Source organism: Pinus tabuliformis, chromosome 1_1, assembly GCF_031772625.1.
Source record: "Pinus tabuliformis cultivar Carrire ecotype Pingquan chromosome 1_1, CPIR1, whole genome shotgun sequence".
Classification (NCBI taxonomy): Eukaryota; Viridiplantae; Streptophyta; class Pinopsida; order Pinales; family Pinaceae; genus Pinus; species Pinus tabuliformis.
The window spans coordinates 459,301,146-459,318,624 of NC_142297.1; positions in this window are offsets into that span (position 1 = coordinate 459,301,146).

Sequence of the window (17,479 nt, forward strand, 5' to 3'; positions counted from 1 at the left end):
ACACCTCGTCTTCCTCTCCTTCTTCTAAAGAAAGTGGTAAGTCATGCTCTAAGGAGGGTTGGGCACGAGGGTATAGGACTAGCTGCTTGGACATGGGACCATTTTTGATGGTCATGTTTCCTGCACGACAACTTATGTAAGCATCTGTAGTAGCTAACCAAGGCCTTCCCAAAATGAGAGGATATCCAGTAAGCTTTGCCTTTGGTTGCAGAACCAGGAAGTCTGCAGGGTATTCCCAAGAGTCAATAGAGACCAAGACATCCTCCACAATCCCTTCGGGAGTCACGGTGGAGCGATCTGCTAGTTGCAGTACTGTCGAGGTCTTCCTCAAGGAATCCTGAAGATTGAGTTTGAGCATGGTATCCCTGGTCATCACATTAATGGCGGCCCCCAGATCAATCAAGGTGTGAGGTATGATGGTGCCATTGATGTGGACATCTACTACAGGACTTCCAGGATCTAGATACTTTGGGCATATGACTTGTCCTAGCATAAGGTCAGACAGTTGTCCTATGACATTAATGGTTGAAGCATCTTTCTTCCGCCTGCCTGGGTGTTTGAATCACTTTTCCTTAACCAGTTTGTTGTATATTGGCACATCCTTGATGGCTTGGAGAAGTGGTATTTTCACACACAACTGCTTGAGCTCACCCAGAAGCTCATCCTCCTATGGGTTGGGTTGTGTGGTGGCTGTTAGTCTCTCAGGAAAGGGTGGAATAGCCTTTGGTTCACTTTCCTGTTTATCTTCCTCATCCTCTGGGGGAGGAGGTTGGCGATCTAGAAGAGTCTTTCCAGATCAAAGATTGATCTCCTGGATCTCCACAGCATAGGTAGGGCATGAGGTCTCCCCAGTGTATACCTGCTGAGCCTGTCTATTGTTGGGGTTCGGGTTCGGTTGAGTAGGTATTTGAGGTTGCCTTGGAGGAGCAGGAGGTAAAGGCTGAGGTTGAACTGGTGGTGGAGGCAAAATGGCAGGAGGAGTGTTGTATTGGGGCCTCCACCCCGACTGAGGTGTGTTCCACTGAGGCTGTGGCTGGGCATGTGAGTGATATGAATGAGAAGTAGGTTGAGTAGGGTACTGAGGTGGATAAGACCATGGAGGAGGCATGGACCAGGAAGGATGAGCAGGGGGACCCCAAGAAGGCATAGGAGTCGATTGGTTGGGGTTGTAATAAGCTTGAGGTGCCCCTTGCATTCCCTACTGATAAGGTCTAGATCCTTGTGGCCTCCTTTGGTTGATGAAATAGAGAGGTTCATTGGGGGCTTCTGTCCCTTGGTACATGGCTTTAAACCCAGGTAAGGTTGGACACTGATTTGTCGGATGGTCCTCCTCACAAACGAAATACACTTCGATCGAATGCAATGGGCATTTGTTCTTAGGGTGTCTCCTTGTGCACCTAGGGCAGAAGACAGCCAAGGCTCTCTCAACTTCTTCTTTCTTTTGCTGGATCCTGAATGTGTCTAGCTGCATGGCAATGGTCTGTCTCACCTCACTCTTAAGATCTTCTAATTGGTTTGTAAACTCATGTTTGGAGAAAGGGACACCAGTGGAGAGGAGATTTCCTCTACCTCGTTTCCTAGCTGCCCTGGAGTGATTTCTAAACACAGTCTTGATGTCCTCATAAGGCAGTTGGTAAATGTCCCCCCCAGCTAACATGTGAAGGGTATCTAAGAGATCTTCAGGGACTCCTCGGAGTAGGACCAACTTGAGGGATTCAGGGTCAAGTGTGCACCTGGCCCGCTTATAGCTAAGTTGGAACCTCTCCTCATAATCCTCTAAGGACTCATCATTTCCCATGGTCATCCGAAAGATTTCTCCCTTGGTTTCCTTGGACCTACAGTAATCCCTGTACTTGGTATTGAAGGCTTGCTGCATCTGAGCCCAAGTAGTGATACTATTCCCAGGTAACCCCATGAACCAGCGTAATGCTGCATCCTTAAGAGTTGAAGGGAAGAGTTTTAGCTTTTGCTCATCTTCAGTATAGTCATAGGTTCTACAAAGGACAGCAAACTCAAACAAGAAGGTATCAGGATCCTCAGTGGTCAGTCCATGGAAGTGAGGCAAGGCGGAGGGGCTAATGTTCTTCATTTTCATCTCTCCATTGGTCTCTCGGATGGGGAAGGCTCCTTCTATTCTCTCATCTTCTCTTCTATTGTCAGCCATAGCTTCAGATGGAGTGGTCTCTAACTCTTCTTCTTCTATAGGATCTTCGTATATCTCAGGATGTTCACCTATAGGTTCCTCTGGGTCACTGTCACCAAAGAAGAGAGAAGGGTGACTCAGTGATGTGGTGGGGGTGTTGGGTAGGAATTTGCCTGATTTATCTCGGTTCCTACGAGGCATGAAATGGAAAAGACTTTTCTTTTTTGATTGCTTTTGCTTTTTTTCTTTTGGTACCTGCAAAACTGAAACAGAGTGATCTACAACTACCTGTCTTACTGAAACGAAAATGCAGAATTGAAATGAAAGCAGGAAAGAACTAGTCTACTTTGCTCAAATGAAATTGCGGAATTGAAAGGCTAATCTATGAAAGCATGAAATACTAATCTATGAAAGCAGGAAATGCTAATCTATGAAAGCATGAAATACTAATCTATGAAAGCAGGAAATGTCTATGCTAATTTTGCAGAATGGAAATGAAATAAACTACTGAGCAGAAGGCAAGAGTAAGAAAATAGAAGAAAAGCAACAATTACTAATACTCTGACGCTTCCCCGGCAACGGCGCCAAAAAGATGGTGAGCTCCAGTATTGTAGCAATAATGCTACAACTCCTGGGGCTTCCTATCTCTAATTTTATCAACCCGGTAGTTCGTACAAACTTGGAAGCGACGGTGCTGTATGCACAAGTACTAGCTCTTGTCGCAGCTGTCACTTGGTCAGCTGGCACAAGTCCGCTAGGGCTCAAGCCAACTTCTATATGCTCTCAGAAGAAGCTTTATGAGTGATGGACGAAAGCTATCTCGAAGAAAGTTAACCTACTTTGCAAAAAGGAAACTGAAAGCCAACAAAGCATAGAAACCCTAGTAAACCCTAATCTGACTAGTCTAACCTCTATGATGCAAAGAATGTGAATGAAACTTCTACCAATGATGCCATTACTTCTAGTAAGTGGAAATGCATGAATCTAAGCTACTTGCATCTGAAAAGACATGTTTTTGTATTTCTTCTTTAAGTGGATGGAGTGATTGTGGTTTTGTTCTTATTAGGGTTTGGTTGTGCAGAGGTGGTGCAGAAGGAAGGAAAGCTTGGGAAAGGTCAGGGAGGCTAGGAGAGGTCCCCAGGGATCCTTAGCATTAGTCCACAGAGGTCCCTCACGTTCAGATGCTCAGCAACCGAGTGTGTGGGCTCCTACAGGATGTCTGCAGGGGATCCTACAGGAAACTCAGGAATTTCTACAGGAAGTCTATTAATTTCTACAGGATGTCCTACCGTGGGTGTTTTGGGTGATGGTGAAGTGATGGAATGGTATGGGGGAATATGTAGGATGGAGATGGAGTTTGTGAGGGCTGAAGGGTAGAGAAATAGGGTGGAGAAAGAGTGTATGAAGTTGGTTGGTGGATGGAAGGCTAGAACAACGAAAGGTCAAGAAAATGAAGCTACGTGGGGAATGGAGGTGTTGGGAGATAACCGAGCTAAACAGAGGTCAAGGATGTGGCTTTGGGCGTGGTCAAGATGAAGAAGACGGAGATAGAATGATGTGGAGCAGTGTAAATAAAACAAATTACTTATGACTATCACCAAAAACGAGAATTCATTAACCTATGCTACCTGCGCTATGAACTCAACGAACAGCAATGTAAATCGTGAAGAGAAGTGTGCATGAAGCTGTGATGAAGGCGTATGGTTCAAGATTGAAGTGCATGGAAAGATCTATCATGAAAGTGATTGTGTTGCAGCGTGCATAAAGGTAAAAGACTGCGTTTTTTTGGTGGTTGGTGTAGACTGCACCCCAATCTCCAAACAGAGATGGCAGTGGGATCTCTCTCAACCTTTTTCTTGGAGCTCCAATGAGTTATAAACCTCCTATTCTGATCTAAGCAACTGAAAACAATTTAACCATAAGCTAACTCACTCAATCTCATAAAAACTAAATCAGCAGACTGTAATTTCGAATTGCATGTTAAAGCAAGGAAACAAAGTGCTGGAACAAAAGGAAAATAACATTACAAAACAGAGGAGATCTATTGCTCTTAGGTTGGGCCCTAACCTGAGAGCTATAGCTCCCTTAAAATCTCAGAACTAGATCCAAATCTGCTTGCCTTTATTCATAATCAAAAATCTAATGTCATGCCAAAACTGGCTTACACAAAAACAAAACACCGAGCTTGTAACTCGTGCACAGCAATTACAATAGTAATCCAAAGGTTCAAAAAGATTCTACAAAAGGCTACGGCCTGCATATTTATACACAATGATGATCAGGCTGGCTTCCTTCATTCGTGGGGCTTGGCTGTCCAACTGAAGTCAAACTACTGTAAAACTGCTGATCCTGTAGAACGTGTTGGCTGCCTTTGAGCTCGGTGGGGAGAGCTGTTGGAGCTCGAAGTTAAGGTGATAATTACGAGGGAAGTCATTTAAGGCTGTAGACAACCTCCCTATAAACCTGCAATGTCACCTTTGCTGTCTCCTTGTCTCCATTTACGTGGTCTTTTGCTCTCTTTAATGCCAAAAACCTGAAATCACCATGTATTAGCCACACAGATATAATGCCTGCCCTTCTTCATACAAACAACACGAATATACTAAGAAATGAATGCATAAGTAATAAAAGATGAATGGTTGAGCAAGTAAAGTAGGCCAAAATGAGCCCAAATTGTACCAAAAATTGGGGCTCATCATTGCCCGTGGCTTTTCACAGGTCAAGGGGATTAACTATGATGAGACTTTTTCTCCTGTCGCAAGGTACTCATCTATCAAATCTATGTTGGCACTATCAGCACAGATGGGTTGGAAGATCCATCAGATGGATGTGAAGACTACATTCCTCAATGGCTAGATTGAGGAAGAGGTGTACATAGAGCAGCCGGAAGGTTTAGAGACCTTCGATTGTGAGTCGCATGTGTGCCGACTCAAGAGAGAATTGTATGGGCTAAAGCAAGCACCTCGTGCTTGGTAAACCAAGATAGATAACTACTTCATTGGGTTGGTATTCACAAAGAGTGAAGTGGATGCAAACTTGTACCACATCGTGGTGAAAGGTAAGTTGTTGATCATCATCCTTTATGTTGATGATCTCATATTAACTGTTGATGATCAGTTGACTATGTCTTGCAAGGAGGACCTTGCAAGAGAATCAAGATGATACTCAGGAGATTCCACATGAAGAATTGTAAGCCCATGCAGACTCCTCTAGCAGGTAACTGGAGGAAGGAGGTTGCTACTTCAAGAGAAGTGGTAGAGGCTACTATGTACAGGTAGCTTGTGGGTTCATTGATGTAGTTAGTGAACACACAACTAGATTTGTGTTATGCGGTGAACCATATGAGTCAATCAATGGTTCAACCTACCAAGATGTTTTGGAAGGTGACAAAGCATGTATTAAGACACCTCAGAGGCACATCTCAGTATGGATTATGGTACATACGGAAAAAGGGAGTGAAGTTACAGGGCTTCACTAATGCAGATTGGGCAGGGAGTCCATGAGATCAGAAGAGAACCTCAGGAGGGATTTTCAACCTTGGGTCAGTGGCAGTTTCTTGGTACAGCAAGAAACATAGGTTGGTTACACTCAACTCGGCAGACGCAGAATACATGGCTACAAGTTAGGCAGCATGCGAGGCCATCTGGATGTGGAAAATCCTAGTTGGTTTGTTTGATCAAAGGATGGATCCAATTATGATCTATTGTGATAATCAGAGTTGTATCAAAATCTCTGAGAATCCAGTATTTCATGATACGTACAAGCACATCGACATTCGGTATCATCATCTCAAAGACTATGTAGTGAGGAGGATCATGTTTTTACAATATAATTCGACAGAGAAGCAAGATGCTAACATTTTGACAAAGAATTGTCAAAGTCTAAATTCGAGTTCCATAGAGACAGGATCGAGGTGGCAGATAATCCCTTTCTTGTTGAGAGGGGGTGTTGAAATATGGAAACAAGAATATTCCAATTTAATTTGTCCTTGAATTAAATTGTGAATTAAAATCGAATTTAGTCTTAACAACTACTTGGAAATAATTTATTTATTTATTTTAAATGAATTATTTGGAGAAATTCAAGTTAGAAGTCTTTCTGAAGTCATGCAAGAGTTATCCCTTAAATTAAGGAGATAAGCTTGAGTTATATTTGAATTGTAATTAGTTAACTCAATTTACTGAGTTAAGTCCAGTTAAATTAGTTCCAAACTGTTTGAGGAACTAATAGTGAGTTAATAGTCAGTTGATGCATTAATGCAATTAACTAGTGCTACTCTAGTTAATTGAAGATTCCCTCATCAGAAACTCATGCATGTCTATTCTGAGAAAGACCCAGTTGATATTAATGTTCAAGGAGAGTATACTATCATTTGCATGTGTTTTCTCATGAAGAAAACTCATGCATGCAGTCAAGGATTCATCCTTGAGGATTGTGCAGTTTTGATGGTTTGTTTTCCACTTGGTAAAAGGCAAATCATCCACAAGGAACAACGCAAGGAAATAAGAGCTTGGAGGGGAGAGAGGAAGGTTGGAGAGAAGCCAAGATTGCCTATGAGCATCTGTGAGGATTGTACTGAGAGCTGGCTAGCTGTGAGAGCTAAGGATTTGTATAATTCATATGTATTTCCACCATGTATGATAATACAATAGCGTGGGGTTTTTAGTTGAGGCTTTCCCCAAAGTATTTTCATGTGTATTGTGCCATTGATTCTTCTTCTTCTTATTATATTGTTCAGCTTGATCTTTAAGCTTATGCAAATTGATAGTAGAAGTAGGTTATAGTATTCTGCTTTGATTTATATTGCATTATTGGGTTAACCTATCACAAATTTTCTACACTATTCTTGTTATGTTTGCAGTATATATTGCCATAATTAGATATTAAGACTAATAAACTATTTCGTTGCTTAGATGTGGATATTATTGAATGAGTGTTGTTATGTTTTCATGATTATTGTTTATCTTGTGAACTAAATTGCAGGTAAATCAACAATTATTTGTCGTCTTCTCATTGGTCTCCCTTAGGATAGTACTATTATTTCCCTAACTGGAGGCTTGTTTTTCTTTAGTAGTTGTGGAAGTTTCCTGTGCATTTTACATTTCATGTCAAACAAAGCTTACATACTTTTTTCCCCAAAGAGATGTTTGTGATCTCTTGTGTATGTGTTATAACCAAGGCATACCTCTAAAACCTTTGCATTGGTGGCCAGACCATATAGATGGATGGGAATCCTACACCAAACAATGTGAGGTCTAATTGGGACCTTACATCGGGGATATTCCTTGCATATTGGAAATATCTACCATCATCAACATTTTGGCACTAGAAGGAGGGCGAGATGACAAGATGACCTCATGAAGTCTGTTTGAATCTCTTACCTCAAATGGCTTCATCCCAAATCATAATTGTTATAGACATTTTTGGGCACTGCAACCCCAATCATACATGTCCATAAACCAAGGGCTCCTAAGTCCCTAAAAGTGTTGCTTCATGCCCTAAAGGAACAAGGTCAGCTGATTACATCATCTCCCAGAAGTTCTCCACAGAAAACTGCTCAGAACTGGTCAAAGCTGGACCATACAGACTACATAGTGCAGAGGGTGTGATGCATCCCACCTTCTTAGTGTAAAGGTGTGATGCATACTAGAAATCCCTTCTGTAGGGTGTGATGGGTGAGAGTAGACAAATGGCAGAGACAGTTTTCAAGGTGGATCATTGGTGAGCTCCAGTATTGTAGCAATAATGCTACAACTCCTAGGGCTTCCTGTCTCTAATTTTATCAACCCGGTAGTTCGTACAAACTTGGAAGCGACGGTGCTGTATGCACAAGTACTAGCTCTTGTCGCAGCTGTCACTTGGTCAGCTGGCACAAGTCCGCTAGGGCTCAAGCCAACTTCTATATGCTCTCAGAAGAAGCTTTATGAGTGATGGACGAAAGCTATCTCGAAGAAAGTTAACCTATTTTGCAAAAAGGAAACTGAAAGCCAACAAAGCATAGAAACCCTAGTAAACCCTAATCTGACTAGTCTAACCTCTATGATGCAAAAATGTAAATGAAACTTCTACCAATGATGCCATTACTTCTAGTAAGTGGAAATGCATGAATCTAAGCTACTTGCATCTGAAAAGACATGTTTTTGTATTTCTTCTTTAAGTGGATGGAGTGATTGTGATTTTGTTCTTATTAGGGTTTGGTTGTGCAGAGGTGGTGCAGAGGGAAGGAAAGCTTGGGAAAGGTCAGGGAGGCTAGGAGAGGTCCCAAGGGATCCTTAGCATCAGTCCACAGAGGTTCCTCACGTTCAGATGCTCAGCAACCGAGTGTGTGGGCTCCTACAGGATGTCTGCAGGGGATCCTACAGGAAACTCAGGAATTTCTACAGGATGTCCTACCGTGGGTGTTTTGGGTGATGGTGAAGTGATGGAATGGTATGGGGGAATATGTAGGATGGAGATGGAGTTTGTGATGGCTCAGGGGTAGAGAAATAGGGTGGAGAAAGAGTGCACGAAGTTGGTTGGTGGATGGAAGGCTAGAACAACGAAAGGTCAAGAAAATGAAGCTACGTGGGCAATGGAAGCTAAATGAGCTGAACAGAGGTCAAGGATGTGGCTTTAGGAGTGGTCAAGACGAAGAAGAAGGAAGTGGAATGATGTGGAGCAGTGTAAATAAAACAAATTGCTTATGACTGTCACCAAAAACGAGAATTCATTAACCTATGCTACCTGTGCTATGAACTTCAATGAACAACAATGTAAATCGTGAAGAGAAGTGTGCATGAAGCTGTGATGAAGGCGTATGGTTCAAGATTGAAGTGCATGGAAAGATCTATCATGACAGTGACTGTGTTGCAGCGTGCATAAAGGTAAAAGACTGTGTTTTTTTGGTGGTTGGTGGAGACTGCACCCCAATCTCCAAACAGAGATGGCAGTGGGATCTCTCTCAACCTTTTTCTTGGAGCTCCAATGAGTTATAAATCTCCTATTCTGATCTAAGAAACTGAAAGCAATTTAACCATAAGCTAAACTCACTCAATCTCATAAAAACTAAATCAACAGACTGTAATTTCGAATTGCATGTTAAAGCAAGGAAACAAAGTGCTGGAACAAAAGGAAAATAACATTACAAAACAGAGGAGATCTATTGCTCTCAGGTTGGGCCCTAACCTGAGAGCTATAGCTCCCTTAAAAGCTCAGAACTAGATCCAAATCTGCTTGCCTTTATTCATATTCAAAAGTCTAATGTCATGCCAAAACTGGCTTACACAAAAACAAACACCGAGCTTGTAACTCGTGCACATCAATTACAATAGTAATCCAAAGGTTCAAAAAGCTCCTACAAAAGGCTACGGCCTGCATATTTATACACAATGATGATCAGGCTGGCTTCCTTCATTCGTGGGGCTTGGCTGTCCAACTGAAGTCAAACTGCTGTAAAACTGCTGATCTTGTAGAACATGTTGGCTGCCTTTGAGCTCGGTGGGGAGAGCTGTTGGAGCTCGGAGTTAAGGTGATAATTACGAGGGAAGTCATTTAAGGCTGTAGACAACCTCCCTATAAACCTGCAATGTCACCTTTGTTGTCTCCTTGTCTCCATTTACGTGGTCTTTTGCTCTCTTTAATGCCAAAAACCTGAAATCACCATGTATTAGCCACACAAATATAATGCCTACCCTTCTTCCTACAAACAACACGAATATACTAAGAAATGAATGCATAAGTAATAAAAGATGAATGGTTGAGCAAGTAAAGTAGGCCAAAATGAGCCCAAATTGTACCAAAAATTGGGGCTCATCATCACCCCCCAGCTAAACCATTTGCTCATCCTTGAGCAACTTAGTCCAAATCTTCATCCTTCATGGCTTTCACTGCTTCCCTTACATCCCAAGCTTCTGTGGTAATGTCCTCCTTGTTGATATGAAACCCAACTGTTCTGTCCACCTTTTCCCATTGTTCATTGTCATCCTTCTCTGTGCTACCTTCAGCCAATCCTAGCAGCAGTGGTGGGCTGAGTTTAAGGCCAATCCAGCTGGCCTGGAGTCTTTGCATGGATTTCTTGTAAAGGTTTACCCTTGCCAATGCTTCCCTCATCCGAGTTGGGGTATGGTATTCTCGGATCTTCAAACTGTGTGCCAAGGTATTCCATCTGCGTGTGCATGCTTGGGCAGCAGTTTCTCCTAACAATCTTTCCATGTCTTCAAAATGGGCTATGGCTTGGGCCTGTTGGTCCATAAATCTCAAGGAAGCTGTGGGATCAGTAGACAACTGTTGGTGTGCTGAGATGAGGGCAACCGGATCCTCTGGTTCTGCTCGAATGAACAGTGGCTCGCTCACTTCTCGGTTCATGACCGATTTTCCTTCAGCTGCTCTTTGATCCTCATGGTTTAACCATGAAGCGAAGGCCATCAATTGCATATCACCCAAGGCAATATTGGGATCCCAGGAGACTTCATTAGGCAAAGCCAAATTGTGGAGGTAGAACTCTGCTAATTTGGCTTTGTCTTCTGACGAACTAGTACTGCACAATTCAGAAAATTGCTGTGGGTTATGGATCTGCGCAATACCTCTTTGTGCCAAGGTGTTTATTTGGAACTGCAGCCATTGATATTTTAAGTACAACCCATAGGATTTTGCAGGTTGTCTGCACTGTATTGCTTCCATGGCCCAACTGGCCATGCAGGCCAATTGTGCTTCCTTTTGTTGCAGCTGTTCTTTTAGAGCTTGCACTTCAATTTGGCCTTGTTGTTCTGCTTCCTGTAGAAGTGTCATTGGCTCCTCAAGACTGGTGGTCAGCTCCTTTTTTCCTTGTTGTTCTTCTGTGGTGCCTTTGGAGGATGTACCTACCCCTGCCCTTAGCTCCTGTAGCTGCAATTTCAACTTCTGGTTTTCTTCCTGTAGAAGCACACGTTGGCAATTAGCCACATGCTTAGCCATGGCAAATTCACTCCTGACCTCCTTGAGTTGCTCTTGTAAGGGACCTATGTCCGCCACACCCTTTGACTTGGCGATCTGCATCCATGTGTGGGAACGGACCCTTTCCTCCTCTAATGCAAAAAATAGAGGCACAGTAAATTTCTGCGGTATGATTTTTCCCGCCTCTAAAAAGGTGTAGTATGAACTCAGACTAGGTGAAGGGCTAGGTTCTGGTATATGTTCTCTTTCTACCTCTTCAGGTGGTGTTACCTCACCCTCCCCTTGCGGTGATGAGGGTCCTTTTCCTTCCCTCTTTTCCGTTTCCTGTAGCCGGGCCAGAGTATCCTGTAGAACATTTTCGGCTTCCTGTAGCCGAGTTTTTTCATCCAACAGGTCTAACCTTTCTTGCCATGTATTTTTCTTTGGACTTCCCTTCTCGTAGGTGACTGTTATCCTTGAGGGGGACTTTTCTTTGGGAGAAGCAGGGGTATCTTCGATGACAATTGGGCTGCTGGACTGAGGCTGTGGTTTGCCCGTCTTTATCCTAACACTTCTTCGAGCTTTAAAGTATAGAGGGGTGTCCCTCTTCCTCTTTCCTTTTGGCTTAGGTGGCGTGCTGAGGCCAGCTAATACAGCTGCTGCCTCCCTTGCCAGAATATCCACCTTCTTCTCCTTGGGTTTTAATTTTGCAGGGATTCCTGTAGAAGCCTGTTTCTCTGTTTTCGGGCTTCCTGTAGAAGCCTGTTTCTGCTTTCCTGTAGGGACAGGTGTCTTCACTTTGGCTTGCTTTGCTGCAGGGATTTTACCTTTTTGTTTGGTTGTGGGTGCTGATGAGGTACTTGGGCTGACGTGGACCTCTCCAGCTTTGTCCATTCTGCTCTGCAACCTTTTCTCCCTTGCTGACAAGATGGGGGAGTCAACTTTCTCCTCAGCATCTTTTTCCTTTTGCTTCTTCTCCCGCTTTTGCTTCTGCACTGTAGTCGGGGTCCTCAGGCTAGTTTCCTTCTCTTCCTCGGCCTCTGATTCTTCTTCCTCACTACTAGAGGAACCACCTTCTTCAGCCAGCATTCTTATGTCTCCGTCTCTTGTTAAGTTTCTGAATGATTCCCATGAGAGGGGAACCTTATATGAATGGAGCACAACCTCCACAAGAAGCTTGATCAACCCATGGTGGGCTACCTGATCGGGTATGCCTTCTTTGAGCTTTGTAGCACACTCAATCAAAGACTGTAGCAGAAAATAAGGAATGCTTAGTCTCTGTTCTACAGGAAGATCAATCCGGTGTCTTAATTCAGTTAGCAACCGAAAGTGATATGCATACACGATGCTATAACGACCTTCACAGGTTATATACTTCATGATTTGCAAGCTGACTTCGTTCCATGGTGGCAACAAACTTGTTCTTCACACCCCATTTTTGTCCTCCGTGAATTCCTCCTCAGGTGGAAATAATTCTTTCTTTGCCTGCTGGCTCAATTTCTATTCTTCCTTATCCCACGGCAAACCCATTGGAAGTTCAGTGATTCTACTGATATATTGCGGGGTGAGCTTGAGGCTTAGGCCCCTGAAATTCACTGTGGCCAGCGTCTTGGATTTCGGCCTCAGGGCCTGCAAGAATTCCTCGGCCACTTCATCATCGTAACCCTGCAGCTTATCACAAAATGATATCCATTGTGCTCGTGTGAAGAGCTCCACCACTTCCTGATTTCTCCTTAACTTGTCTGAATCAGTGGGTTCTCGTCTAATAAACCCACCTGGCATGATGGCATAGTTTTCTTAACCGGAGGTGGTGATTGTGGAAGAGAGTTTAGTTTACTGAGACAGAGTGTAGAATAATGCACATAACCCACAAAATTTTATCCCTGAGGAACTTAACACAGTCTAATTACTCAACATCCTGTAGAATGACAGTATAGGCACAGCAGACAACAATTTCACCACTTTCCTATGACCAGACGGTGAACGACAATTCTGCCACCTTTAATAACCAGTTGCATGAAGAGTTCAGGGTTACCTCTTTAATTGGACACCTTTTTACGTGAGGCACCCGCTTTCCTGTAGAAAACTGCGTTCCTGTAGAATTGACAGCGTTCCTGTAGAATGACAGCGTTCCTGTAGAACGCAGCGCGCGATTTTCGGGAGAGACTGCAGTCAGTCTACGCCTTGGGTGTGCTTCTCAATCGCTCTGATAGCCAAAGGCTCGGCGTATCACACTGCAGAAGGATCAGGATAGCCGCTCGAGTTCAAACTGGTGGTTGATACATGCATGAATGCAATCTAGCCGATTAGATTTTGAATTCGGCGGAACTCGTGGCGCGGGGGTGAGCTGTCCCCGCCGGACCGTTGGGTGACGTCGTCCCCATCATTCAACTGTGCGTTCACTTGCTGCCGCATCAATTCCCGCGGATCTGCCGCCGCCTTTTTCTGTTAGTCGTTCTTTCCCCGACGGGATTTCTCACGTGCATGCTGCCCATTCTTTTTGTCCTGGCCGCCACTCACACATCCAACTAGACCATTCACTGACTGACGTGGCCGGCCAAATGGCCACACAGTCGCTCAACCCATTCACCTTTACACTTAGCAATCAATCAAAGTAACATTCATGCAGTCTGATGGAAGGAAGGGTTGAGACACTTACCTGCGCGGCTGCACACGATGTTTCGGCTTTTTGCACGCTGATGAGTCGATTTACCTGCTGCTGGCGAACTTACACAGTCCCGGAGGTCCATGTTCATGAGCTGCCGATGATGGATGGAATGCTTTGGTTGCATGTGCCCATGTTTCACTTCATATGGCCTGCGCGGTGAATGGTATCCACTCTAGTAGGCTTAACTGTTACAGGACTCCCTCGGGATGTCTTGGAACAGTTCTTCCTCCTTGGGTGCATGCTGCACGACGATGGATGGCCTCACGATCACGCTGCCGGAGCTTCTGGACGACTGTGATGAATATGATGTGAGATCTCCAGCGTTTGTTTCATTGACAGTTTTCTTTTTCTTGAGAACTCATCGATCTGCTTTGCTGATGCAGGTACTTTGTTGCATGTCGACAAGGATGGTGGAACAAGATAACAGCAATGTGCATGGTTGACAACGGTGGCGTGCATGCGTCCAAACCCATCCTTAGCCGCTAGATCTCTTCATGAAATGCATTCTGGGCCGTTCTGAGCTTCTACAGGAAGTTTCCTGTAGAAATACAGAGCTTCCTGTAGAAAGGCGGCTCTTCCTGTAGAAAGTCTGCACCTTCCTGTAGAAAATCCGCATCTTCCTGTAGAAAATCTGCGTCTTCCTGTAGAAGACTCAAGCTGTAATGAAAGTGCACATACCTTGGAGAAAATGAGCATTCTTGGAGGAGGTGCTGGTGAGGTGTCCTGGCTGCATGATAAGGACCCTTGGCTTTGAGTTGAGAGGCTTCCTCTCCTCCATAGAACACCTGCAATCTGCATGCAACTTTCACATGATAAACTTGCTGATCTTGTTTTTTTCTTTTGTTTTTTTTTTTTTTTTTTTTTTTTTTAAAAGATAGCAGGGGCGCCTCATTGAGGTTTTCACCCTTGCCACCTGCCTTAAGCGCCTCAAAGAGGTTTTCACTCAAGGATCTTTATCTCTTTTTTTTTTTTTTTTGAAAGATAATAGTGGCGCCTCAATGAGGTTTTCACCCCTACCACCTGCCCTGGGTGCCTCAGAAAGGTTTTCACCCAAGGATCTTTATTATTTATTTTTTTATTTTTTAGATTCTTCAGGGTATGCCCAAAGTAGAGGCAGAACCCTTCTCTATGACCAATACTACCTTCTCCATAGTTTTGATGAATTCTTGTCTTGAGGGAGGCTTCCTGTAGATCTTCAATCGATGCCCATTGACAAGCATGGGGATGGCTTCCTCATCAATGGTCCAAATAAGAACAGATCCATTGTCATGACATTTTTCCACTGAATATGGCCCTAGCCATCTGGTTCTCAGCTTCCCCTTGAAATCTTTGTATCTGTAGTCATACAACAAAGCCCAATCTCCCGGCTGAAATTGCTTGTCATGGAGATGTTGGTCATGCCACACCTTTCTCTGAAGTTGAACCACTTCTGAGTGAAGGAGGGCCTGCATGCGGTGCTCATCCAGTCCATTCAGCTGCAATAGCCTTTCTTGTTGTGCATGGCTAAGATCTAGATCCAGCTGAGCTGCCATCCTCAAAGTGTTGTATTCGAACTCAATGGACAACAGAGCTTTCTTCCCATAGACCAGCTCATAAGGTGTGAAGCCGGTGGTGGTCTTCCAAGTGGTGTTGTAAGCCCATGTGGCTTCAACCAGGCGATCTGCCCAGTCCTTTCTGCTGCTGCTCACCACCTTAGTCAAGATCCATTCTAATGCTCTATTGGTGACTTCCACCTGCCCATTTGCTTGAGGATGATAGGGGGTGGAAGTCCTATGCTTGATCTTGTGATGAGCTAGTATATCTTCAACCAGGTTGGAGGTGAATTGGCTCCCTTGATCGGTGACCAGCTCTCTTGGATAGCCAAACTTATAGAAGATGTTTTCTCTTAAGAACTCGGCCACCTTTTCTTCTGTTGCTGCTTTGATTGCTTTGGTCTCTGCCCACTTTGTCAGGTAGTCGGTGCACACAATGATGTAAGACCTTTGCCTCGAAGGAGGGTTGATTGGGCCCACAAAGTCCATACCCCACTTCTCAAATGGCTCAAGAGTCACTTGAGGTTGGAGAGGCATCTCATCCCTTTGGGTCGATTTCCCCATTCTTTGGCATTGGTCACACTGGCTGACATATCTTCTGACATATTGATGAAGTGTGGGCCAATAGTAGCCTGCCTGCAGGATTTTGAAGGCAGTTCTCTTTGCTGCAAAATGTCCTCCACAAGGCCCATCATGACAGGTGAGGAGGATGTCAAAGACTTCCTCCTCCCTTACACAACGCCTTAAGATCTGATCGGGGCCAAGCTTGAACAGATTGCCCCCGATCCAAGTAAATGAGGCACTTTTTCTGATGATTCTGCTCTTCTCTCTCGAAGAGAGGTGCGGAGGGAACTGTGCTGAAACAAGGTAGTTTGCTATATCAGCAAACCATGGAGAGAGTACTGAGATAGCAAACAGATGTTCATCAGGCATCTGGTCATCCACTGTTCCATCCTCACCTGCAGACAAATCCAATCTAGATAAAAAGTCAGCAACAACATTTTCTCTACCTGGTTTGTCAACAATGGTCAAATCAAACTGCTGCAATAAAAGTAACCATCTAATAATACGAGCATTCACATCTGGTTTATTCATTAAATATCTGATTGCAGCATGGTCAGTATGTACAAATGTTTGATAGCCAGTGATATAATTTCGGAACTTGTTTAGTGCGTGGACCACAGCTAAGAATTCTTTCTCGGTTACAGTGTAATTTAGCTCAGCTTTGGACAAGTTTTTGCTAACAAAGTAAATGGCATATGGAAGTTTTTGCTCAACTTGTCCTAAGGCTGCACCTATGGCTTTGTTCGAGGCATCAGTGTGGATGTGGAAAGGTAGGGCCCAGTTTGGACCTCTCAGGATTGGGGCTGATACCAACTTGTCCTTCAATTCATTCAAAGCCCTCTGACAATCGTCAGTCCAATTAAACTCCACATCTTTTGCCAACAGGCCAAACAATGGCGAGGTTAGCTTGCTAAAGTCTTTAATGAATCTCCGGTAATATCCTGCTAATCCCAAGAAACTCCGAACATCTCTTACCTTTTGTGGAGGTGGAACCTTCTTGATTAGAGCAATTTTGTTAGGATCCACCTGTAACCCTTGGCAAGAGATGGTATGGCCTAGCACGGTCCCTTCAGTCATTAGGAATTCACATTTTTCAGGACTAAGGGACAAGTTCATCTCGATACATTTGGTTAGGACTTTTCCCAGATTGGACAATGCTTCCTGGAAGTTGGCCCCATAAGGAGTAAAGTCATCCATATAGATTTCCACTGCATCATGGACCAGCTCCGAGAAGATGCTTAAGACAGCTCTCTGGAAGGTAGCAGGAGCATTGCATAGCCCAAAGGGAAGGACACGGTAGGCAAAGGTACCCCAAGGACAAGTGAAGGTGGTCTTATCTTGGTCTTCCGGGCTGATTTGAATCTGGTTGTACCCGCTAAACCCATCCAGGAAAGAGAAGAACTTCTTTCCTGCCAGTCCATCCAACACTTGATCTATGAAAGGTAGAGGGAAATGGTCTTTCTTGGTAGCTTTGTTCAGTTCTTGGTAGTCCACACAGATTCTCCATTTCCCATTTTTCTTGGGAACCAAGACCAGAGGGGACACCCATTCACTATCTGAGATGGGGTAGATGAATCCGGCATCCAACAGTTTTTGCAATTCTTCCTTGACAATGTCCTTAAGGGCTGGATTCATTCTCCTCTGAGGTTGCCTAACCGGTTTACAATCCTCTTTGATGTATAT